General features: G+C 36.9%; 1 protein-coding gene across 3 annotated transcripts in view; it reads right to left on the bottom strand.

The window, feature by feature from the left end:
- Positions 1-25,868, bottom strand: part of GULP1 (GULP PTB domain containing engulfment adaptor 1) — a 4,195,041-nt gene extending 4,169,173 nt beyond the window's left edge. Inside the window, exon 1 of one of the 3 annotated variants that reach the window (XM_044075155.1) lies at positions 25,415-25,868. The gene's annotated coding sequence lies outside the window, so the exon portion shown is untranslated. The remainder of the gene's footprint in view (positions 1-25,414) is intronic. The other 2 variants (XM_044075158.1, XM_044075157.1) reach the window with 2 other exon arrangements.
- Between the last annotated feature and the right edge of the window lie 937 nt (positions 25,869-26,805).

Raw genomic sequence — 26,805 nt, 5'->3', positions numbered from 1 at the left:
TTGTGTGTGGTTTGTACACTGGGCCTTAGAAACTTAAAAAGCCACCAGTCTGTGTCGAGTATCGGTAGTGCGAAGTACTTCCTCGGAAGCCGGTACCTGCTCAGCGGCTCCCGGACCCATCCAAGGTAGAGATAACCACAGGATCCTTAATCAAAGAATAGTCTCGGTAGCGGCCTGTGAATCCACAGAAGTGGGAATCAGGGGGTGCAAAAGCTCCTCACTGAGCACCAGAGAACTGATGACTAGCTTAATGGAAGTGTCGTTGGCAGTTTTGGACCTGTGTGGCCTGTCTCTGTCTTTATCCTTAAGTTTTTTTTTTTTAGAAAATCGGTAGTCGGATGGCTTACCAAAGCCATATCGGAATTCGAGGACTGAGAGCCAAAATATCTAGCTACAATAAGGGCCCGATGACATACAGTTCTGGCACTGAACAAAGCACAAAAGCGACAGTGGCGGACGTCGTGGTCAGGGCCTAAACAGGTGATGCAGTAAGAATGGAAGTCTCGGTGTGGTATTTGCTTTCCACAGGCGAGACAGTTGTTAACTTTTTCTGACATCAGTTAGAGCAAGAAAAAAGGATCCCCAATAGGGTACTTAGCTTTAGAAAACTTCAACTTCAATTCGGAAACGAAAACTCAGGTAGCGGCTGACCGGCACTCATGCGAACTGCTTCTGCTTCAGGCTCCTTGGCAAGAAAGACTGATGTAATGGTGTCAGCTGCCTGATTTTATACCACTGATGACCTGACGTCAGTCCTGGAGTGACAGCAAATGATGCAGAAATACTAAGCCTCTGGTATTCGGGCCGACTGAGGGCTACCCCTGGCAGGATAACCCAAATGTGATAACTGCAACAGTGAAACATGAAGAACATCTCTTACTGCATTTGCTTTAGAAGTGTTACTTTCACTTTAAATGGGGACACTGCTTTAAGAACAGAGTGTTTGCCCTTTTTGAAGAGGGATTTTATGCCCAGAATGGAGACCCAGGAAAAGAGACAGCAGAGTGATTGAAGACCCAGAAGAAGACAACAGGAGGATGCTGCAGACTTTACCTTTTACGGGAATCCAGAAGAATGAGCTACTGAGAGGCAGTTGGGGTGGGGAGAGATGGATAACCTACTGCTGTATTTCTGTTGTATTACAATATACTGAATATACTTGCTGTGAACATTTGTTAAGCCACAATACTTTTGTTTTGGGAAAGAACCTGCATCTTTAAGATACTGTAAAAAGGCTACATGGTTTTTCTAAGACTGGTGGCCTCTGCTCCCTTCAATATTTCACAGTGGTGAATTGCAACAGGTATCATTTGGTAAACTTTTGATGCCAAAGTCATAACACTGCATATTCACTGCCTACAAGAAAGACATCTGTTTTGAGCATAGCATGCCTTGCCTTGACAGAGCAGAACTGTTGCAGCAAAGCTTTCCTCACGGTGATAAAAAAACTGCCCTGTGGTGTATGTCGCAATAATGAATGCACTTGTGTGTTAGCCCTTTTGCCAGAATGACAACTGTAGAACAGTTATTGACCCTGAAGGGATGGAAGCAGTGGCCAAATCAAGGACTAAGCATACAGACAGAGTTCTGCCGAACTTGGAAAAAAGGTAGGGGACAGACATTCATTGCAGTGTACTTACCCAACAACAATTAGAGCACAGTGTTATAAATCCTTAAAGGTACATAAATCTGACTAAAGATAATGAGAGAAAAATAACATACACTATTTGAAGAAATGGATCCCCTTAAGTTGATTGACCTTGCAAAATGCCGAAAGTCATATGGCCAAGACCATAGGACCAACATTTTGGAAGGTCAAAAGTAAATAAAAATAAATAAATAAAAACTATTTTTTTGTTTGCTTTTTTTGCAGGTTGGCAAGCCCCCCCCCCCACAGCCCCTGCTAATTAAATATATAAACTCTGAGATCACAGTACATTGAGGAAAAAGGCAAATTTCCCATTCCACAATGTATGGCGATCTCCATTCATACTGTTCGACCTTCAGAAATATCAGTAATATGGCGCCATACGATGTTCAGCATTTTGGAAGGTCGATCAACTGAAGGGGATCCGAAGAGATATATTAGCATTCATCTAAGCCTGCAACACTATAACCAACATAAAGGGCATACACAGTGAAATACTGGAACTTGAAAATTTTGTAAAGCAGTAGATGCATCTTTTCAGCCTGAAAGTACAACAAAGCAGGGAGTAAAAGTGACTAACAGAACTGAATTTAAGAGACTACTTGCTGGAAAAGTGTATTCTAAGGAAATGAAGTTAGGAAGTATGAAAACTGCTCAACTTGAGCAGAACTGTAAACGTTCTGACATGGTAAAACAGAATGACCCAGAAACATAGAATTATAAACAGCAGTTAAGAGTGCCGATGATAAAAATCTACCAGTGAAAAGATTTGAATCTTTTAATTGAAGAAGAAAAGAAACAGTGCTTTGGCAGTGTTCGGATGCCATTTCTGTCATTGTAAAACAGAAAAATCAAATAAGGGAAGATACTAACACATATCTACAAAGAAGAAAAAGTAGAAATGAAAATAAAATGCAGTTTGAGCTATCCTTTCCAAAGGTAAATCTACCCAAAAAGAAGAAAAAGAAAGAGAAGGTGGTGGTCACGCTGATATACAGGCAGAGGTGCCAGAAGATGCTGAAGGCTGGGGGTGGAGGTCCAGAAGGGCATGTAGTCACCTGAAAAGGTCATTTTTAACTTTTTTCTTCTACTGTTACTGTGGTAAGAGATGTACACATATGATATGTGTTAACAGCTGCATATAGAGCCAACTGTTGTTGCATTAAGAATAATTCCCCATAAATTTCATAGTAAAATTACAAATGAAACTCCTCTCTCTCTCTCATGATCCCATTCTAAGTGTGACTAGGACATGTCCTTTCATCTAAATGCATGGACTTTGACTACATCATTCAAAATGACTGCCTGTGTGCTAAACCCTGAATGAGTAAATGAAAGAAAGGCTGACGTTTTAATGGGCAGCATTAAACACTGGCATCTGTGTGTTACTTGGGCATTGCAACAGTTAAACTACATAGTGGTGAATAACAATTATAACTGCTACATGGCATAGACTCTATGGTTTCAGTCTGTTTCTGGCCATAGTCCAGACAGCCAAATGTACACTTTACATTGTGAAAGTGGATACAGTGAAGACAGGTTGCCAATTTTAAAATTCAGAATAAAGATGTCAGAAATAGACTAAAACCAGAGTCCATGCTTCCCTTTTCTCTATGTCCTAGAGTGTTGGGGACAATAAATGATGGCTTCTGCATTTGATTAAACGAACACACACACATAAGCACAGCCACAAACTTTGCTACTTAAATGTTCAAACAGTATTTAAACTGTAGGAAATAATATTGAAATAAAATCCCAATTTGCATGTAATCATTCTGAGTTGTAGAAAAGTACAGTTGTGTGTAAATGTACTATAACAGTAGATGTTCAAATGATTCCTGCTGCAGTAGCCTATGCTATATGTTTTATGTCCTGCAAAGCTTCAGGGCACCTTCCACTCACCCAAACCATTAGCTTGAGCTGACTTGACTAAAAAGACAGGTTTGGGTGCCAAGACCTTTAGAGATTTCATGCCAATGGAGAGAGGGAGGCTGAGCCCTAAGAAGACATTGCTAGGAATAACAATAAATAAATAAATTAATTAATTAAATAAATAAACAATAAAAAAATGCCCACATACTGGAATAAAAAAACACGCACCAAAATCAATGGGGTTGGTGGATGGAGGGAGTGGCTACTTGTAGCAGTGATCATTCAAACATCTACTGCCATGGTAAATTTATTTATGCAACTGTACTATGTTCTTCACATTGATCATTGCTTTGATAGCCTAGGTTATGTGGTTAGATTACCACAGCTTAGAACACCTGGGAGGTAGAAGAAGGGTCCAGGAAGCCCTGGAGAATGGTCTTAGCAAAACTTGACCTAGACATGAAGAAGAATCTGGCTTGTTGTTCTTTGTAAAAGTATGTACAGAGGACCAAGCTGTTCCTTCTAGAATACTTCTATAATTCAACCCTTCCCAAAAAGCTATTGAATTACAAAAGGTAATAGCCCAAGATATCCATTTAGAAATAGTCTGCTTTGACACAGGTTGTCCCTTCTCCTTACCTTAACAAGAAATGAACAACGGAGCTGAAGAAGTTCTGAAAAATTTTATAATGTCAGGATAGTACCTGAAATGTCTATGGACATCCAAGGTATGAAGCATCCCGTCTCCCTCATGTTGAGGCTTGGGGAATAACACAATTATTTGGATAGTTTGGCTTTAAGTAAATTTGCATACTACTTTAAGCATAAAAGAAGGCTTAGTTCTCAAGCCAGCCAGATGAGCTGGTTCAAATGGAACAAATGTTAGCTTCTCTAACACTAAATTAATGTCCCAAGGAGGAGCTACTGATTTTCTTGGAGGTCTCTTATGCAAAAACTCTTAAAAATATGTTGACATGGGAATGCCTTGAAAAGGGGGATCCATGGGTAGATATGCTGAAATGGCAAACAAATGAACCTTGATAGAGGAGTAAGACAGGCAAATACAAAAGCGACATACACAGATATTGTAAAACAAGTGAAACATACACAAATATTGTAAAACAAGTGAAACACTACTCTGAATGGGTTCAGTTTATGTTTTTGGCACCAACTAGAAAACATGTTCTATTTGCTAATATAAGATTTTCTAGTGGAGGGCTTTCTTGCCCCCATAAGTACCTCCTGCACATCTTCAGAAAACAAGTGCCTAAAAGGTACTAACACCCTAAGATCCAGGCAGTCAGTTAAAGTTGTTTGGGATTGGGATGTATAAAATGTCTCCGTTCTTTTTTTCATTAAAGTATCACTTAATGATATAGACAATCATACATTTATATAAATGAAAATAAATGATATAGACATATTTTCACTTGCAAATATTATACTTCACTTATAATCTATCCAGTCATTGTCAGTCAAACATTACAAAGCTCATTCAATTCCTGCACTCTCTTAAACCTCACTCCTCCTTCAAAACATTATTCTGCATGTTTTGTTCCCATCATTCCTATTTTTCCATCTTATTTGTTCCTACCCCCTTCTATAGCTCCCAGTTCCAATGGTTTTCTCTCTGCTACTATATTTACTACTTCTAGTACAGTTGGTTTATACTTAGATTCCCATTTACTAGTAAATGTTTTTTTTTGGCAGCCACCATAATTAGACTCAGCAAGGCCTTACTATGCCTAGGCAATTCTGATTTTGTATCAGATAAAAACAAAATTATTCCTTAGTTACACCAGTTTGATCATACAGTACTTCTGATAGAGTAATCTGCATGGAATTTTTAAAGTCTACCAACTCATTACAGTCTGAAAAAATGTTTCCAATTGCCTCTTTCATCTCTGTTCTTATGTGACTAGATCCAGTCTGTGAGGAAATGTTTGGTAATTGCTCCTGGACAATTCCAAAAGAAGGGATAAACACCACTGCCTAGGCCAGAAGGGAGTCACCACAATGATCTTGGGGCTTCCTTCTGAAACTTCAGAATTACCTACAATATCAGAAAGGGTAGAAAAACATATAGAAATATTCCTGTCTAAGGAAAGGAAAAGGCATAATCTGTCTTTCAGGCCTTCGTGCATGAAGTCTAGGAGGAGAATTTTGCTGATTGTTCACTTGGAAGGCAAAAAGGCCTACTTAAGGAACTCCCCATGGATGGATCAGATCTTAGATGACCCCCAATTTAGTTTCCATTCATGAAGGTCTACCTTTGTCCTGCCCATCTTGTCTGACACACAGTTTTGCTTGGATAGAATGTAGGAAGTAGAGTGAGATTCTGCTGTAAAGCTATACCCCATGATAAAATGTCTAGTCTACAAAGGAGGTAAGAACTGGTTCTCTTTCATTTTTTATATGTACCACATCACTGTGGTATTGTTCCTAGCAACTTGAAGTGGTCCTGGGGACCAAAGCTGATTTAGAGAGTCGAGTGCCTTGAGGGCAAACTTCTCCTTTACATTTATGTGCTTGTGTCTGTCTTTGTTGCCCTCCGTTACATTTATGTGCTTGTGTCTGACTTTGTTGTCCCAGATACCCTGCACTTTTATTCACCTAGCAAAGTGCAACATAACTGTGGTAATTAACTGTTTTGGAGCAGGAAGGGAGAGGGAGAGACCTGGATATAGGGTGACTGATGTCTCCACCAAGTGATTTCTCTTCTCACATATGCCGGAATTGTAATCTGAAAAGATAATGGGTGTTGATGCTGGGAACAAAGACTTCAGATACCATTGTATCTTTCTCATGTGGAGTGCTGCCAGAGGTATAATGAGAATCATAGAAGCCATGAGACTCAGAATCCAGATATTTCCCATTAAGGGGACCCCAACAGTCAGAGAAAACATTATTAACCCCCAGTCCATAGTGGCAGTATGTGTAACACCAGAGGGATCGGGGGAAAAAAACTGGAATAAAACTAAATGTAGACATATTTTTTTCCTGTGGAAGAAAAGCTCTTTGTACTGAGGTTTCCTTGGAATCCCGGCCTGCATATTGGATCTCTCACCAAACAGAGAGAGAGTCCTGACACTTTGAAAAATAGTCTGCATAATAAGCAAGACACCTAAATATGGAAAAATGCAGATACCATGTAGCCTGCAATATACTATAACTGGACCTAGACATTCTGTGAACACTCTTGGGGCAGTAGCTAGCCCAAAGGGTAAGGCAGAGAACAGATAATATGATCCAGATACATAAAACCTTAAGAAACATCTTAAGTCTTAATGGATATGATTGTGATAATATGCATTTTTTAAATCTAAAGTTACCAAAAAAATGTCAAATGGAGAAGGTGTGAGAGTTTGTGTTGTGAAAGTATCTTGAACTTGGGCACTGTCACAAACTGGTTTAAGAAAAAGATCCATAACTGATCTCCAGGCATTTTATTTTTTGGCATTAGAGATATTATTGAATGAAAACCTTTTCCCATTGGGAAAAAGGAATTATTTTATATCACCCCACCTCCCGATAAAGCATGTGCTTTAGGACAGGAGGGAGCAGAGGGTTTGGTCTGGGGGTGTGGAATAATTCCTTGCGAAGGAGGGATCTCTACCCACTGAGTCAATCGTAAAAGTCATTTATCTGAAATAACCTGTTGCCAAAGAGAGAAAAATTGAATACGAAAGAACAAACCCAAGAAAGAACAACACTGCGAGTACACCAATAGGTACCTCCACCTAGTATGAGTGGATAATAACAAGGCAACTGTTCAGCTGGTGAAACAAGCACACGACTTTAATACAAAAATGGCTTAAAACGGTTTAAAACAGGTACTGAGTAAAATAATAGACCTGTGTATTAATATGAGTTAAGCGCTTTCACCCAGTGTATCCGGGCTTCATCAGAACTAATTCACTATTGACATTGTAAGTTGTTTTATGCCTTTTGGCGACAAACTAAGATTTGAAAATTTAAAGTGACATTAACATATATTCATATCTTTTTCACCAAAGTCCATAAATATTCATTCAAAAACCTTTCTTTGTAAAAAACATATAAAAAATATTATACAAAGATATAATAAAGTGTTAAAATGATATTCTATCAATGTATAACACGTAGTATAATAAAATACATTGCTAGAGCATGTCCTGACAATAGTAATAATTAAATAATGTTTATTAATAATACATAATGTGATCGAATGATGACTGAATAATGTGAATTTTAAAAATCAATAGTAATAATAAATATATAGTAAATAATAATGTATGTGATCTACCTATTTCTAAAATCTAAAAAATAAGAAATAAAAGAGAAAAAATGAACTGAATGGATGAAATAAATAAATTCAAATTAATTCAAATGAATTGATTGTAATATTATGTGACAATGTAGTCTATTAATAAAACTACATACTGTGAAGTATTTATAATAATAATATGTATTTATAAAAATTGTTGGAAGTTTAAAATGAAACCAAAAATGGTTTTACTGATATGTATTCATTTAAGCCTGGAGGTGTTGTGGCATCTAATAAAATTTGCCACCACGCTTCCTTGTACCTTAATAGGCTTTTACAGTCACCTCCCTTGGGGTCTGTCTTTATCACTTCTAAAATAATAAATTTGAATTGATGGTTGACGCCTTCCCTGTCAATATGTCTGTAAAGTGCATTATTTTTGTCTTTAGTCTTTATACAATATGTATGATCGTATATCTTTTTTCTAAAATTTCTCTCTGTTTTCCCTACATAAAAACCAGAGCACTTTTAACATTTACTCAAATAGACAACCATCTTGCTATTACAATTTCCTGTCTGGCTTTTTACTAAATTTTTGTGTCCATTGTCAAATTGTATATGTCTCTCTTCAGAGATAAATTTGCATTGATTGCAGGAACCACATTTTTTTTAGTCCACCAAGTGGTCGCCTTTTTTCCTTTTATGTCAATTTGTTTATATTCCACTATTTGTTTAATATTTTTCCCCATTTTGTAAATAAAATTTGGTTTATTACACATTATTTTTGAAAGAAGGATGTCATCAGATATAATGTACCAATAATTGTTAATATTTTTTTAATGTAGTCTGTAGCCATATTAAACTGTATTATGCAAGATCTATGAAACATTTCTATGTTGTTACTGACATTAACTTGAGGTATATTGACCTCTTGTTCATCCAATATATACTTACTACCTAATAAATGTTTGTATTTAATATTTCTGGCTTGAATAATATATTGAATAGTATCTTCTAACATACTAATCGGACATCCTCTCTGTATAAATAATTTCTTAATGAAGTCCAATTCTACTAATAAATATTCATCATCTGACATCATATGTGCTGCCCGTACACATTGTCCCTTAAAAACATTTTTCTTTAATTTCTTTGGATGGCAGCTAGTAAATTCCAAATAGTTGTTAGAAAAAGTGTTTTTCCTATATATAGTGGAATTTAATTTTTGCTCTTGGTATGTTATGTAGGTATCTAAATAAGGTACTCCTGTATTATTGTACGAATATGTAAATTTCAAATATTCACTACTCCTAATTAAAAAGTTTAGAAATTATTCTAGTGTATTTACATCAGCCTCCCATAAGATATAAATGTCTTCCAAAAATCTTGAATAATATGGGATATATTGAAAGTATTCACTAGTAAATAACATAGTTTCTTCCCAATGAAGCATCACAAGATTGGCGTAAATGGGAGCACAGGCTGCTCCCATCACTTTGTTTGAAGTGCTCACCTTCAAAATATATAAAATTATTGTCTACTACAATGGCCATCATTTCTTCTATTAAACAAATTTCATCCCATTGCATATTAGCATGCTTGGTGATGCTAATATTGAATGCTTCTAAACCTTTGTCTTTGGGGATACAAGAAAATAAATCTATTACGTCAATAGTAAGAAAAATAATATTTTCATACTTTCTTTTGATTGGGAAGTTGTTCGAAAAGAAAGTTGTTCAAAAAGACCCAAGAGTCTTTCACCATGTGTGGGACTTTGTCATATTAAAATTTAAGCTTAGTATCTATGTATTTACCCAACAGAAATGTCTTGGATTTGCTTCCTGAGACAATCAGACGAAAGGAGGGGTCTAATACATCTTTGTGTACCTTAGGTACACCTGTAAGAGTTGCTAATTTTGGAAACTTTACTTTTAAGAAGTCGTATGTCTCTTTGGTGATTCTTCCATCTATGTAATATTCCTCTATATAAGAGTCTATCCTATGATAAGCAATATTCAGCTCATTCAAAGATATAGGTTTGTAGTTCCCAGAATAATGTAATATATCATAGATTTTCTTAGTGTATTGGATGTTATCACAAAGAATCACCCCACCCCCTTTGTCCGGTTTCATCACTCTGATGTTATGGTTGTCTCTGATATTTCATAACATTTTTTCCTCTTCTTGGGTTAAATTACTTATGTTAGTTAATTGTTTCAATTTCTTTGATTCCCAATATATTTCTCTAATAGTAATTTTCTCATATAGTTCAACTTTTGGATGACTGGGAGGAACAAATGTACTTGTTTTCTTTAGCTGTGTCATTTGATTAACATTTTGACAAGAGTTACTATCATCAGATTTAACTAAATTGTTGAAGTGAATTGCCAAATTAACTTTTGTTGTAAATTTCTTGAAATCTATAATGGCATCGACCATATCAAATTTAGGGTTAGGAATAAACTTCATTCCTTTATTAAATAGATCAAAATATGTGTTGTCTATTATCAAATCTGTGTAATTGTAAATGCTAAAATTTTTGTATCTGTAAATATTTCCATTTTTTTTTCAATATAATTTCCTATAGCTAATAAGTTTCTGTTAGATTCAATCCCTTGGTTAACTTCTAAAATCTCTTTCTCACATCATTCGAATTCCCATTTTTGTATGGTTGCGTGTATTCTCTCTTTGCCTTCTGAAAATCCCCCTTGTTAGAATATCCCCTATAAGTCTGTGGGTGTTTATTGTCTCTCCCCTGAAAATTAGTAAATCTCCTCTCACCTTTCTTCTATGTGCCTTCACTAGTATTGTTATTAGAATTAGTATTAACATCAATATTAGCATTAATAAGTGGCCAAATATATGCTGTATTCCTGTTGTAATGTTCCCTGTCTCTTTCTAATTTTTTGAATTTTCACTGGGATATGTTGGAAATCCACTTATTAGCATCCTGATATTGTTTGTTGTACAACCTCTCCCATTCAGAGAATAGAAGATCATTAATAATACTGTTATTTAACTTCTCTGCTTCTAAAATAAGTTTACTAAGTTTCTCATCATTGTGTTTCATAAGTAACCGCATAAAATTAAACCCACAGTCATCAAAAAAACTGTTCAATTCTTTCTTAGCTTCACTACACAATTCAAGACCTAAAGGTAATTTAAAAAATCTTAAGCCCATAGGAACTATATTCATGTCAATATTCCTTAATAAATAGGCATTGTCTATTTTCAAACCATTTATACTTTTCAATTTTTTACCTAATGTAAAAATCATATTCTTTAAATTCCCATAATCTGTGACATCCGAATTCGGAGAATTGTCACTACTTTTAAAATAGTCTATTTTATAATTAAAATTCAAAAAATTGTTGAATTTATTGTCCACATCTAGATTGTTCACTTTTCCAGAAGAGGGGACAAAATCAGTGCTGGAATTTACAGTACCTTTATTACCCTGGGTAGATCGACCAGCGATAGTAGAATAAGTTTTTGAAGGATGTGTTCTCTTAGGTTTGGCGCCAGTTCTTAATGCTTCTTCATTTATCTCATACAAAGAAAAGTCAAATGTAAAATCAGGGAGATTGATTTTACTACTATTGAATGATTCCCAAATATCTAGTACATTGGTTGTTTGCTCCCTACAAGCACCTTGACCATTAGGAATGTCTAAACTGTCCACCGATGCTTGTTCTCCACCACAATCCGTACATATAATTCCCCGACGAACGAGTCCTCCTTGTGTAAATTTTACTTCTTGTGCTTGCTGATCCACGTCGGCAAGATAGGATGGTGGTGTTAAAGTACCTGTGTTTAAGTAGTGTTTCTCTTGTGTTTTGTGAGTCTTTTTGTCAGAATTTTCGCCAGCCTCGTATGCTCCTCTACCGCTCTGTAATAACTGTTTAACTAACAGGGTTAAACTTTTCAGTTCACCCTGTAACCCTAGTATATCTTCTCGGATGTTAGATAAACTGTCATTCTCACTATCGTTATATTGCTTTAACATATCTCCATTGTTAGGTAGCGCACCGGTGTGCTCCATTGCAGTTCAGGCAACAACTGAATACGAAAGAACAAACCCAAGAAAGAACAACACTGCGAGTACACCAATAAGTACCTCCACCTAGTATGAGCGGATAATAACAAGGCAACTGTTCGGCTGGTGAAACAAGCACATGACTTTATTAATACAGAAACGGCTTAAAATGGTTTAAAAACAGGTACTGTGTAAAATAATAGACTTGTGTATTAATATGAGTTAAGCGCTTTCACCCAGTGTATCCGGGCTTCATCAGAACTAATTCACTATTGACATCGTAAGTTGTTTTATGCCTTTTGGTGCCAAACTAAGATTTGAAAATTTAAAGTGACATTAACACAAATTCATATCTTTTTCACCAAAGTCCATAAATATTCATTCAAAAACCTTTCTTTGTAAAAAACATATAAAAAAAATTATACAAAGATATAATAAAGTGTTAAAATGATGTTCTATCAATGTATACCACATAGTATAACAAAATACATTGCTAGAGCATGTCCTGACAATAGTAATAATTAAATAATGTTTATTAATAATACATAATGTGATCGAATGATGACTGAATAATGTGAATTTTAAAAATCAATAGTAATAATAAATATATAGTATATAATAATGTAAGTGATCTACCTATTTCTAAAATCTAAAACATAAGAAATAAAAGAGAAAAAATGAACTGAATGGATGAAATAAAAATTCTCAGTACCCATTTTTAAACCGTTTTAAGCTGTTTTTGTATTAATAAAGTCATGTGTTTGTTTCACCAGCCGAACAGTTGCCTTGTTATTATCCGCTCATACTAGGTGGAGGTACTTATTGGTGTACTCACAAAGAGAGAAAAATGGAGACTCTGACTTTCTGGAAGAGATAAGAAACTGCCAGGACAGGAGGTGGGCAAGGCCTCTTACATAATCATTCTGACTTTTTTGACTGTCCTTTGTTCTGGGGAGGGGTCCTGCTTTCTTTTAAGGAACCTCCCCACCATGGTCTATAATGTTTGTGTACCAGCATATTACTGAGACTGTTTTGTTTCTTGCTGCAGTCGGACAATGGGGAAAAATAACCTTTGGAAATTTTAGAGAGGGAGGGATAAAAAAATCTTGATAGATTCCCTGTATATCAGCTTAACCCTCTCATTACATTTGTTATAACCTTTGCAGCAGTGGAACCAAAGTCTTTACCCAAATGTGAATTTAAAAAACTCATTTTTACATTCTCTAGGAGTTTCTGAGAATGAAGCCAGGCAAACCTCCTCAACACAGTAGCAGTGGCAGCCTCACCAGATGTAGTATCTGCAGTCATAAACGCACTTTAAATAACTAGTGACATAAAAAATAAAAGAAACCAAACCACACAAACAGATTTTTCCTCACAGGAAGGAACTTCAGATAAAACAGTCCTCTTATTTTCACAGTTAGTCACAATAAACTTTAACATATGAGCCTGACAACTCAAAATTATAAAAATTAAAATTGCAGAAGCAAACACTTTTCCCCAAACTTAAAATTTGTTTTACCATCTTTATCAAAAGGAGAAGGATTAGAGTTAAAATGTTTGGCAACAGCTGGATTAGCTGCTGGGTCATGTTTGGGGAGAGTGTACACAAACTTAAAAGGCTGAGTAACTTTATACATTCTATTTGCCTTTTTAGGGGCAGCAGCCTGGGTATCAGGAAGATTGCAGGCAGTGGCACACACATCCTCCAGAGCGGACAGAACTGGAGAAATGGGTAAAAGTTCTGGAAATTCCTTCTGTAACAGCTGATAGTATTTTCTGGGGGTCTGAGAAAACCTCAGTGTTCTTTCACTGAATATACTTTCACATTCTGGAAATTGTCTAGGAGAAACAGAATCATTAATAGGGATATACACGGAGTCTGAATCAGAATTCTGAGGGGGAAAAAATGTAACTACTTTATCACATTCATCTCTGGATTTAATTTCTTGAATCTCTTCAAGAAAAGAGGTATCACTTTTTTCTTTACCAGAAACCACCTGATAAGGGTCAATAGCCTGTACAAGATCTTGAGCCAGACTTAATAAACTACACCTGTCCAGTAAAACTGGCACAGGAGAAGCTACATGTTTAGTTTTCGGTTCCTTTTTGATAAAATTAAAGCAAACACATTTTTAATGGCAGCAATAGCTTCCTCGGGGATGGGCACAACATTCTGGTTAAGCAGGGGCACTTTCCCCGCCCCTTCTTGCAACACCAACAACAGTGTCTCTCCCTTGCCCACTAAGGGGAGCCCCAATAGCTACAAAGGACACCACTAACCCCCAGTGAATAATGGTTGTATTTACCACACAGAAGGATCTAGGGAAAAAGGACAGCAGTCTGAGGAAGCAGCTTGGTCACAGCAGAGTCTGTCACCTGCATCTGAGGCAAATTACCAGTGTGCAGTGGTGGCAAACACCGTTATTGAATTATCACTTAAGACATTGGCAAAGATGTACTTATATGAAAGAAATCAAACCATGTGAGTAACTTCTAGCAACTAAGAATTATGAGTAATGATCTTTGAGATATAACAAAATATTTATTGACAATTACTCAGATAAGTGTGTTGCTTCAGCAGCACTAAACACTCTGAAATAGCATTTCTTTGTAGTCAAAACCACCACACCTTCCATACACTGGTATATTATAATCACTTGAAATTGCTGCTTCACAATAAAAAAAGAGTTGGTTTCCTGATAGGTTGAGTTTGCACATAAATGCTTCCTGCTACAATAAAATAGCTAAATTTGCCACCAATCTCCCCTCATAGGACCCACCATTGACACAGCTTAGTGCAATAAAATTGGCTTGAACTGCACAACTACCCAACATACTCATAGCAACAGCGCACAACCTCAGTCATCATCTAGAAAAATGACAAAACCAGTGATTCCAAAAAGTCCAGGAATTTAATATAAAACCCTCAACACTCTATAAACAGTGATCTTAATTGGAAATTATTATTTAATCAAATTATTATTCAATTAAGTAATTTCATTGTTTTGTCCCTTATATACAAGTGTGTCTTCATGCAGTTGTATTTTAAACTCTATTAAAAGTGTGTTTACAGAGGTGCTAGAGTGTTGAGTGTTTTATATTAAATTTCTGGACTTTTTGGAATCACTGGTTTTGTTGTTTTTTTCTATATTTGACCATTTTTGTTGTTTGGTATAATTCAGAAAACTGCCCTGCACTACAAAACTAATTACTGCCCTACTGTCCAGCAAGGCACCTCTGTTCTAGTAGCAATTTCTTATTACTTACTTTAGTGTTGAAGGAGACACACTACTCCCAGTATATTGTAAACTCTGGAATAGTATCCCCAAACAAATAAAACTCTCCGATAAACTAAATAGTTTTAAACCACTGCTTAAACAACATCTTAACCAATCCTGGTCCAGCACATGCTCATCACAAGGTTAAGACTTTGTGTTCACCGTACAATACTCTCCAAATACATGCTCCCAACCTCTCACTGAAATGACAGAACAATTTTTATACATAACAGCTGCCTGTACAATCCACTAAGCTGCACGTGGGCTAACAGCTGCCTGTACAATCCAATAAGCTGCACGTGGGCTTTCTCTTTAGTAACTTCCACCTCTGTAAAATCTTAGAATGTATAAATGTAGCTATCATTTGTGTATAAATCTAAATACAAATGTGTCTACTCTGTGTTTAACAGAAACTAGCATAATGCAATTTAAGCAAATGGAGCTTTTCTCCCCGCCACTGAAAATGGGTATTACCCAGTCGGACTTTCCCAGTAAACAAAGACAAATAAAATAAATAAATGTATTTGTTGAGTAATATTTGCTAAATTTTCCATTTCCAGCTTTTCTTTTTACTGAAAAAAGGAACATTGCAATAAAATGAATAATTATTTACCCATGGATAGCTGTGAATACCCCTCAACCTCTTACCATAAGAAATCTGGTTAAAGCTTAAAATAATGGTTTGATAAAGGGGCAACAGTGGGGACATATTTTAAATATTGCTCTTATAAACTTAAAAAGTTGCTAGAATAACAGGATTTGTGTTAGCATGCATTTTTCTGACTGAAATACATGTCATTATTTAGGGATTTCAATCCTCAATGGTTTGCCAGAAAACCACAAACTTTATGAGGAGATTAGATAAAAAAATATGAGGCAAAATGTAGACATTCTGCAAAAATCTGTTCATTTGAGAGGTGTATGCAAAAATAATGTTCTCTGGAGCAACCTCTTCCTTAAATGGAGCTCCACAATAGCATTGTATGGTACCAAACCCTCTGCACACTCATGCATGCCCACACCTACTTGCATTCAGGCACTAGCTCACACTCAGATGTATTATACATTCCACTTGCACACAGTCATATACAGGTAACCACACACTCATATATGGCCATTAGCGCATACTCATTCAGTCGCATACACGCACTCGCATATACATGTGTAATCGTGTACAGTCATATACCTGAGCAGCCACGTGCACCAGATTATGCGGAGTGTTCCACATTCAACTATAAACAAACCCAGTGTTCAGCTGTTCCAGCATTGAACAGCTTTGGCTCCACTAAATGGCTTTTGATTGGTTCGTATACCACCATTACTGTCAATCGGCATTGCAGTATACAAACCAATCAAATAACCGTTCCTCTGTTCCGTTTTGAACAGCATTGACTGTGCTACACAGTTTTTGATTGGCTCGTATACCGCAATTACAGCCAACTGACATTGCAGTACACAATCCAATCAAGTAACTGATGCTGAGGATGGGAGCCACAGCTTCGAAATTACGAGTTCACTGACAAAGGACTTTGGCATCATTGCATGGTGGGCTTCATCGTTCACTATCTGTTTGATTAAAGGATTTTCATTTCTACAGTTGTACTGAAGCCATCAATATCCAGAATTCTAAACAGATGCATCATATAAGGCAAGATCGCATAATGGTGTTAACACAGTCTGGTATAAATTAATTGTATGAAATATTTGAACAGTTATTTTTAAACGTGTATAATTTAATTTTTTTTTTATTTAAAACTGTGTTTGTAGGGAGTTTGCAACTTGTTCTACCCCAGTGTACTGGGTACTTTGTCTTGACACAGGGGATGCAGAGGTCATGCTGGGGGGAGTACAGTTGCCTGAAAAACAGTGACTCTGTATTTTAATTGCTCATACATCCTTTTTTAACATGTACTACATAAATATTAATGGTGGCCACCCAAACAACATTTGAAGAAATATTAACAATCTCTACTGATTTTTTTAAATGTTGTTGACATGTTTCTGAAGATTAGGTACTTTATAATGCGGCAATCACTCATTATACTCTTAGCCTTAGCTACAATTCAGTTAATGCATTTTGATCAGTTAGAAAGAGATGTAATCACTGTCATTTTCTACACTCAAAAATTACAGACAGACTACCTATGACTTTCAAAAATTTAAAACAGTGAAATAATATAAATTTTTTAGAAGGTCATTAGCAAATATTTGTTGTGGTTTCAGGATTAAATAATACTGGTGGTAAATTACATCAATAAACTATATAAAATCAATACAGTAACTCACGACAGTGCAAGTGACTGATGTATGGTCTGTATTCCACATTGGCCTATTAGCAGGTTGAGACCTATGTTTAATGAATTCAATTCTCAGTGATTTGCTAGGAAACCACAAATTCTATGAAGAATAGACTGAAAACATAAGGCAAAAATCTGGACATTCTGCAAAAATCTGGACAGTTGAGAGATCTCAATGTACTTTTCCAGAAAACTACATATTTTATGAGGAACACACCAAAAATACGAGGCAAACGTTTGGGCACTCTGCAAAATTCTGGGCAGTTGAGAAGTATGACAAGAGTGAATGTGTGTGTGTGTGTGTGTGTGTGTGTGTGTGTGTGTGTGTGTGTGTGTGTGTGTGTGAGTTTTTCTATATCAGCGTGCCACTGTTTTTACTTCTGCATCTCTGTGTATATGTAAATGTATGTGTCTGCAAGAGAGTGTGTGTGCATTATTAAATTCAACCAAAATATATTATATGTAAGTAAGGCCATGACCAAGGTCAAGGTACACTTTTCACACAGTGCGAAAATAAGGTGTTCCACATTTTGACTGTTTGTCACACATTGCTAGAGCCTGTGTTCCACAATGGCTTATTAGCAGGTTGACACCTATGTCATATACACGTACTCATACACTCAAATGTGCACACTCCCACACACTCTCATACATGCACTCACACACACTCGCATATTCACATGCACACAGTCACATACATGCATTTGCAAACAGTGGCATACATTCTCTTTTGGACACTCGCACACAACCATACACACACACTTTCTGTTTTGCTGATGTCAGTTTTCGCTTTTCTTTGGCACAGCTTTGTTTATTTAAAAAAGTCTAAGCCAGGAGCTGGAGGCACAGTTCATGACTTTATTTAAAGTGGGGTAAGGGTGGGGTGCTCACATCCCCCCTCCATGATTCCAGTGCTCTTTTATACAGATAAAGAAACATAAAGGAGGAAAAAATATGGTAGTTTAGACTGAGAGACAAGATAATCTTGAATAGAGTCTTAATGATACTACTGTTGAGCAAACTAAAGGAAGTCTAAGGGAAAGGAAGAAGCTTCCTTGTATCAGGTACATAAAGAAGGAAAACAAGAACAATTAAATAAGGTAGCAATATTAACTTAGACTAATGAACAACTGTAACCTTTCCATATGATTTATAGTACTACTTTTACTGTTCCTTAGCTCTCATTTCACTTCCTTCTGTCTTCACTCTTCGGTCTATAGTGTCCTTGGTCAACATCTATGTAAATCAACCTCATTTTTGTGACAGATGTGTGAGATAGCACAATTCTCTGGGTAGGGAAATATGTCCTTTCACTGATCTTGTGCAATCTCTGGAGTATTATAATTTGCAATGGGTGTGTGTGGGGAGGACATGGTTTATAGATTGCATGTGCCAAGGGTCTTTCTCGGTGCAAGCATGTCATTGTTTGCTTTGATGATCTTCTGAGGTGAGGTTTAGAAAGTCAACATATGGGTTACTTGACAAATATGAGTATACCCACAGAGAGACAGAGACAGAAAGAGAAGTATACAGCCAAACACTGACACACCCTATGTCAAAGATTTCAAATTAGTCGATTAAAGTAAGTAAATACAAATGAAGATTGCAGAACTTTAATTTAGCACATCAGAGCACATGAACAGATCTTAGCATTCCTTTTTAGTGTATCATAGAGATGACACCGGTACCGTTTACTGCAGTTCTGTTTAAATTGGTGGCATGGGGGTCAGAACTGTTTTGTTTAAGCTGCAGAGAGAGAGTAATCAGTTAATACTATTTTTAAAGTTTTTAGACTCCTCATGCAAGCAGTAAATAACAATGTATAAGGCAGTATAGAAAAACATATCCGTGCACTACTTAACAGGTTTCTACTTAAGTTAACCAAACATAATGTATATATTTGCTTTTCTTACAATTTCACAATTATGGAATCATCTTTGTTGTACTCAATGCACAGATATTTATGTTTGTTTTAGGAACTCATTTCAATGAACTACTGAGTTGTTGCCTTCCTCCACATAATGCCTTTATTCAGCACCAATTTGTCTAGGAAAACCTGCATACAAAAACTATGCACGTATACATTGATAAACAGTGGCCTGTGCATGTGCACCCAGGGTCAGACTCATAGAATGTTGCACACTAACCTCATACTGGAAAACATATATTATGTGGTTGGCACACAGTATCTACAACAAGACAAAGAAATACCCATACATACTTGGGCATCCTTCTTCAACATTTACTCAAAGATAACTGGGGGATTAAGCCAGCTACACTTTCAAGAAGGATTTTGCATTTCCCGATCACCACTTTCACTCTTTCACAGGTTCAGTACAAAGGAACTACATAATGGGCATGGACTGATAGGCTGCATGTGGAAGAATCAGGGGTTTCAGGAAAGCATAAATAGCAGGGAATGGTGTACAGTGGATGTGAAAGTGCAGTGCTTCCTCTTCTATTATAATGTTGGGTCTTGTGGTGATACATTTAGCATTACAAAAAGTCGAACTGTTTGCAGGTGTGATATGCAAAGAAAGGTAAAACTACTGTCTGAAAATATGATATGGAAAGGTAAAGCTACTGCACATTATAAATATAACTATGGATGTACCTCAGAAATCTTGTGTGGCTCAATGGACTAGGGAAGTTAACATGTGTGATGGTGCTGATGGTTCTAATCTGGAAGTAGTAGTTTACTCACTATTTAGTGTTATCTTGTGTATATAATGTAAATATTGTAAATAGTTTGCTTTCCCTTTTTTCCCCTCCCTAACTTTTGTACTTGTTCTGCCATACTGCCATAACAAGACTCAGATTCTATGTAACCATTGAAACACTCATGTCAACATATGACTCACATGCTATTTAACCAATGTACCAAATCATGTCTCTGATTTATAATGTATCTGTATCTTTGAATTTTTTGAAAAATCTGTTGTATCTTAATGTTTACTATGTAATGTGGAGCTTTTCTCCCTGGGCCTCCACTGAAAACGGGCTCCTGAGCCCAGTAGTCCTCCCCGGTCATCAAACTGAAATAAATAAAGTATCCACATCTTATACATGTCAAACAGAATACCTCACTGACCCTCTTCACCTGCAGCCTTGATAAGTGATGAGTGGATGGGAAACCACAAATTTGTCCCATGGGTTCCACCTGTGTCCCTCATTGACAGGGGCGACAGGTGCTGACTGAGGTTTCTTTTTTGGGGTAAACTCTTGGCTAGGCTTGTAAGGGCCTCTGGGCCATTAGCCTAGTAACCTCCTATGACCCTATGATCCTATGAATGCATTTCTATGTATTCTTATGATAGGTGATTTGTTTTAATAATGTAACTATAAACTTTGCAACACTCAAAGATAAAAAAATTAGTCCTTTACTTGACATATGTCAAAGCAAAAGAAAAAAAAAAAACATTTAATGAACGTTAACATGTGACTGTTAAATGGAGAAGCTCATCATATGTATCACTCACTACTTTTATCAAAATACACTGTGCCATCCAGGAATCAAGCTATGAAGGAATACATATGATGATGTTTGACCTGTGAGCCACAAAACATGACAAGACTTTTTACACAAGCTGTGTTTGTAACACCTCCCTAAAATGCCCACAACTTCAAAATTAATTCCACTACTGTCTCCCTGTTATGCACTGATGTACACATCAGAAAAACAAATCTGTTGCCCTTCACTATTCTATAAAGCATCTTAAAGACACAGCATTACCATGACTAACTGATAGGTGGCACTCTACTAGACAACTCGTTTACATGCAGGCTATTTCCATACAAAAGCTGTGTAAAAACTATTCTCTACTTGTCCTTACTTAGTGTTTCATGGAATTATCTCCACTGTTTTGTTTACTAATATTCCAGCACTATCCCATGATTTGTGAACATGATTAACCATCTGTAGCTTGTCAAACTACATTCTTTTCATGATAACAGACAAGTCATATCCCATCTTGTCAGGCAGTGTTGTTATGCCTGATGAATACTATGTACAAGTGTTTTGTTTGCCCACATTTAACTGAGTAAATCAAACTTTATGCGAGCCCTGATAAGTGCACTGCACTTTGTATATGACTAATGTTCTTCTCTTAAGTGGTTCCAATTTGATATGCTCATAACCTATTTCCATGGTATTGTTTCTCAAAATATTCACCCACATAGGTTTCCGCTTGTTTAATCTGAGCTCAACTGTATAGCATTGAAAAGTGTGCTGTCTCTGGAACTGCTGCCAGTCAAATGTAGAACACAAGACAAATGAACACTTTAAAGTGCATTTCACCAGTTTTATAGTTTCTGCAATATCAGAATGAGGCTACAATACTAATCAGAGGGTGAGAACTACAGGAGGACTTGATCCCTAAGGAACCATTGAGTTGATGATTTATTTTTTCATAGACTGTGTATGTATTGCTTTGGTTTCTGGTTCAAAATATTGAAAGTGGAAACTGCCATTTCCCTATAGTTGTGAAATCACACAGAGGGTATACATAATTAGTGGTGGTGGTGGTGTGGGGGGGGGGGGGTGCAGAGTCGCTTTTCCCCTGCACAAAATAGGTTTCAAAATTGTGAACTTTTCACCAGGAACTATACATTATACCTAAGTAAAAAAACAAATGCATTATTTTATATATTACACACACACACACACACACACACACACACACACACACACACACACACACACACACACACACACACCTTTTGACCAGGAACAATATACCTCAGAAAAAAGAAATTCATTCTTTTATATATTTTATACACAAATACACGCGCACACACATTCTCCATATGAGGTTTTGGCTGAAGTCTTTCAGGTACAAGACAGTTTGTCTTTCTAAAAGAAACTGTTGCACTTGTGCAATCTAAGCAGATAAATTCTAGAATTAACGGACTGGAAGCATTTTAAGCTCAGACCATGCAAGGCCATACATACATAAACCTTCATTACCTACTAAAGCACAATTACTTGTATGAGAATCACTGACATCTTAAGCATTTCCAGTACGGGACCTGTATTTAAATGTTATACCACACATTTAAAACTTTCAATAAAGAAAAAATAATAGTGTGGCAAAGTCAAAACTTTCTAGATCACTCCACTTGCCATTTTAAAACTTTTTTCTTTTTCTAAGGATTAATATAAGATGCCTTCCAATATAAAAAATCCCCATCTACTCTCTGTGTATTTTTATGAAGTTGAGACTCAAATCTAGAATACATCTTGCCTAGGATGACATGGTGACAAGTGACTAAGTACAAACAGAATATGTTATCTTCCTAAGATGATATGGTGACAGCTGGCTGCAAAACAACTGAGGTATGGCTTTCGAGTCTATTTTCCAAAACATTACTTACCACCATCATGTGATACAACTCTATTCTAAATTATTTTTCTATAGCAACTAATTTCCCTTCTACGTCTAGATTAAAGAAATATTTTTCCTCTTAAGACCTAGATGCAACTTTTACAGCCTGTGGTATTTCTAGATGATGTACTGCCCTGTTTCAAATGATGCATTAAGGTAAGATACTAAAAGAATACTACACTACGTTATGACTGCATGGCTCCTTGGTACCACCTGTTCTGTTGGGTGACTGCATGTATAGGGGCATAGACAAGATTTCTGAAATTGCATGCCACCTACCAGAATGTAGCTACCTCATCCCCAGAGCTTTGCATATTTGGGCAGCATACCTTTTCAGTACTCCCGAGGAAAAAAAGCCCAACCAGGCTTTCCATATAAATGTCATTACCAAATTATACAACCATATACCATGATGAAGAAAGCTGGTTTATAAACTTAACTAAATACATTCTATCAGATTTCATAGCACAACATTATTTATTTAAAAAAGTGTACACAACAGCCTGGATATGTCCATGTTTCACAGTAATATGTCTACATTAGTCTATACAAATCCTGTGAATTATGTTTCATGTAACTGGTCAAAAATGGTCTATTACAGTCATGCCATGGCTAGTACAAAATCTTCAGAAACAATGACTTGCAGTGTTAAGATATCAAAACAAATTACACTTTGGATTGCAAAACCGGTCTGAAAAAATAAAATAAAAAGCAATGTAGGGACTAGCCAGCATTTACACACATCCACTCCCCCACCATACTACCAGAGTGTAGCCAGAAGGTCAAATGCTGTACTTTATAGAAACAAACGTGCCACCAAATATTGAACAAATATAGACTTATTTTTCTTAACGATGTCTTCTGCATACTGAATAAATGGTATACCATTTGCATACAGTGTCCCCTGCAACAACAACACATGTGCTATCTACAGTAATCTTTTGGTTTTTGACACTGCTTCTCAGAACTCTAAATAGATAAATGTTTGTATACCAAGCTATTGGATGCACGCTAATACAGCTTCTTCGTTCATTTTTTATAAAAGTACATTCGTTTCCCTGAAAGAAACAGTCATAAGAAATGAAAAATAATAATGGCTGGTAACTTCTTTAGCAAATCACTGACTTTTATATATACTTAGATGACTGTCATCTTAGCGAACAAACCTATCTGCAAGCAGTTTAGCATAGCATAAAAATCTATTAACCACATGGCAGTCATGTATCACCTCCTTGCAGGAAGGTGCGATTTAGGAAATAAGTTCCGCTTAATGCAAACTGCTCCGTGACTTCCCTTTCTCTGAACATGTGAACTTCATTCATGAACTCCTAAACGCGTATTGTGTAAACGCCTGCACGTGCAAACAAATAGCGTTTTCACGTATGCACTTCATTCTTAGAAAGCTCATGCTGCACTTACTGCACATACTTTGATGTCCCATACTCAGCGATACTGAATGCATCAGCAATACTGCAGTGGCCAAAATACCAGAAAACAATGTTTTCAGAAATGCAAGCCAGTTTTGTAATTTAGTCAAATTACAAATGTGTTTTTTTTTCAGTTTTTAATAGTCTCTGAGTCTTGTAATGGGAGTGCAGTTTTTTTTTTTTTCCAATATTCCAAAGAAAGTTGATTGTTTCAAAATCACAATAAAAACAAGTTCATGCCGGTCAAAGCACCGCTGCAGAGCTATGTTTCATTCTTAACAGTCTACCACAAAAGGCATTCCAAAAGAAATCCTTCATCTCTCTCTGGGCTTGCATTCCTGAGTCTGGTAATCTTAGTAAGCGCTAATCGTGGCAACCACCCTAACATCTCTACCGCAGAAAACAATACCCAAGCAACAATAGGCTAGCCTTATTGCACAGTTTGTTCATCAGACCAAATTACTCTTATGGAATAGTGCCATGGTCTTAATTCATTTACAGTGGTACCCATCTCAAGATAATAAAAGGCTACATAAAAAGAGAGGTGTGTGTGTGTGTGTGTGTGTGTATAAAAGAAATTGTGCAGAAATCGCACCCGGCTCCAAATCAAATGTGAGGTTGTCTGCTTGAATGGAGGTAATTGCAATCACAGCAAGTAGAAACAAAGTGTCACACTGCGCTCAGTCAGCAAAACTTCAAAAAAACTTTTCAAACAAAGTGCGGGTGGAAAACATGAGGCTATAAAAGACGCACATTACCGGAAAAACTGACAAGCAGCAGCAGCCTTCACACCTGGCCCTGCCTGGCGTGACTGAAAAGTGCTTTCTGCGGAGTGCACACAACAAAAGTAAACGTGATGAAGCAACTCCTGCAAACGCTCAGACTAGCCTGGCTGGGCTAAAGTTAGCAGAAAGCAGTCCCACTGTGACCTCCATTATGACAAGCAAAGTGCTGCCAAAGACGATGGGCACACAGGATACAACAGATGTCCTGTCTGCGTTCCGCTGCTTACTGCTTTTACATTAAACCAGGACTCCGGGAGAATACTGTCAGATTTTCCATTAAACTGAAGCCGCCCTCCACATGCAGACACAACCATCCACTGGTTCCCACAACTTAGGAATAGGTATTTCCAGACCACAAACAGTACCCTGGCAGCAACCGTAAAGCGGTTCTCCAAACGCCGTAGGTTATAAAAAGAAGAGAAGCAGTTGCAGCTTTACCTGCACAGCAGGGAGACGCAGAACCCCGACTCAGGCGGACTCACACAAGTAGTAGTGCCCGGTGGTTGGCCGGGCGCCGCTCTGCACTCGAACTCCGCTCCACGGCTGCTCCTTGGAAACTTTGGTTACGTCAGCTGTGCCCAGCCTTTCCAGTGTACCGTGCTGTGGTACTCCGGGGCTGGGCTCGCGTTGAGTTAAAGGGCTAGCAGAACCCAAGTCGAGCACCTCATTGAAAGAGCAGTGGCAGTTCCACACGCGATAAGTATACCGTCTCCAGCTAATATTAAAGAGTAAATTTAGATAAAATTGTATATCAACGTCTCTTTGTTCCGCTTCGAGTCTACCGACATAAGCCTAGCACTGCCGTTTTACATACTAACAAAACGAAATACGGGGTTCAGTGTTACAGACTTCAATGTACAGTTCCTCACTTGTGGTCTGCGCCTATGATGGCTGCAATAACAAGACGCAGTAATGGTCAGTAGACTGATCATTTAAGTGGGGATCTGGACTTCTGTCAAAAAATGTTACGCGTGTAACACTAACAGGTTGGGGGGAGGGGAATACTGACTGCCGAAAAACGGCAAGGTATCCCTCTAAATTTTCTAAGGTTACCCAAAGGTGGGAATACCCATTAGCCTTAACTGGCTAGGAATAGCAGTTGGTCTTAATTCTTTTCTTAATCGTTACAGTATTCGTTTTTATTTTATTAAAGATTATTATTTTTTTTGGGGGGGGGGGGTAACACCAAATAATGTATCAAAGTTGCATTCATCTGTTAAAAAAAGAAGTTGCGCACCCACACCCGTTACTCATCTTTACCATCCTTTTATGATAAACTAAGACCCGTTTTTAAATTATATCTCTGATCTCTAGTAGAGGTTAGTTCTCTGAATGTTTAGTCTTGTGCTTGATAAAGAAGGCACACAGCAGAGATTGCCTGTACCAGTCTTTATGCATCTCTGATGAAGATTGCCTTTACCTCCAAACTCACAATTTGTTCTGAATACCTTATAGGTAAAAACATCTTCAACAACCACAACCTTTTAATACTGAATTTGTTATTTTAGTGTTTCATTTGTCTATTTTTTAATTTTATCTTATTTGCTGTGCTGAGGAACACAGATCAAAACATATCATTTTCAAGACCAGCCTGAGTATGCAGAGTAGTAATGAGCAACAAAAATTAGGTTATATTTACTTTTATTTACCAAGATAGTGTACTGATCTCAGTGGACCATTTGCAGGTATAGCCTAGGTGAACAGGATCACATAAGAAATGAAAAAAAAAATTACAGATACAAGGATATGCTAAAATACATATACATATTTATCGATGCAAAAATATGCTACAGCATTTAGTTCAAGAAACATTACACAAAGTCAAAACA

This window comes from Protopterus annectens, chromosome 6.part0 (genome assembly GCF_019279795.1).
Source record: "Protopterus annectens isolate FY-2018-M chromosome 6.part0, PAN1.0, whole genome shotgun sequence".
NCBI lineage: Eukaryota > Metazoa > Chordata > Ceratodontiformes > Protopteridae > Protopterus > Protopterus annectens.
Note: the sequence above shows the minus strand (reverse complement) of the source record. Positions and strands in the feature narration are given on the sequence as shown.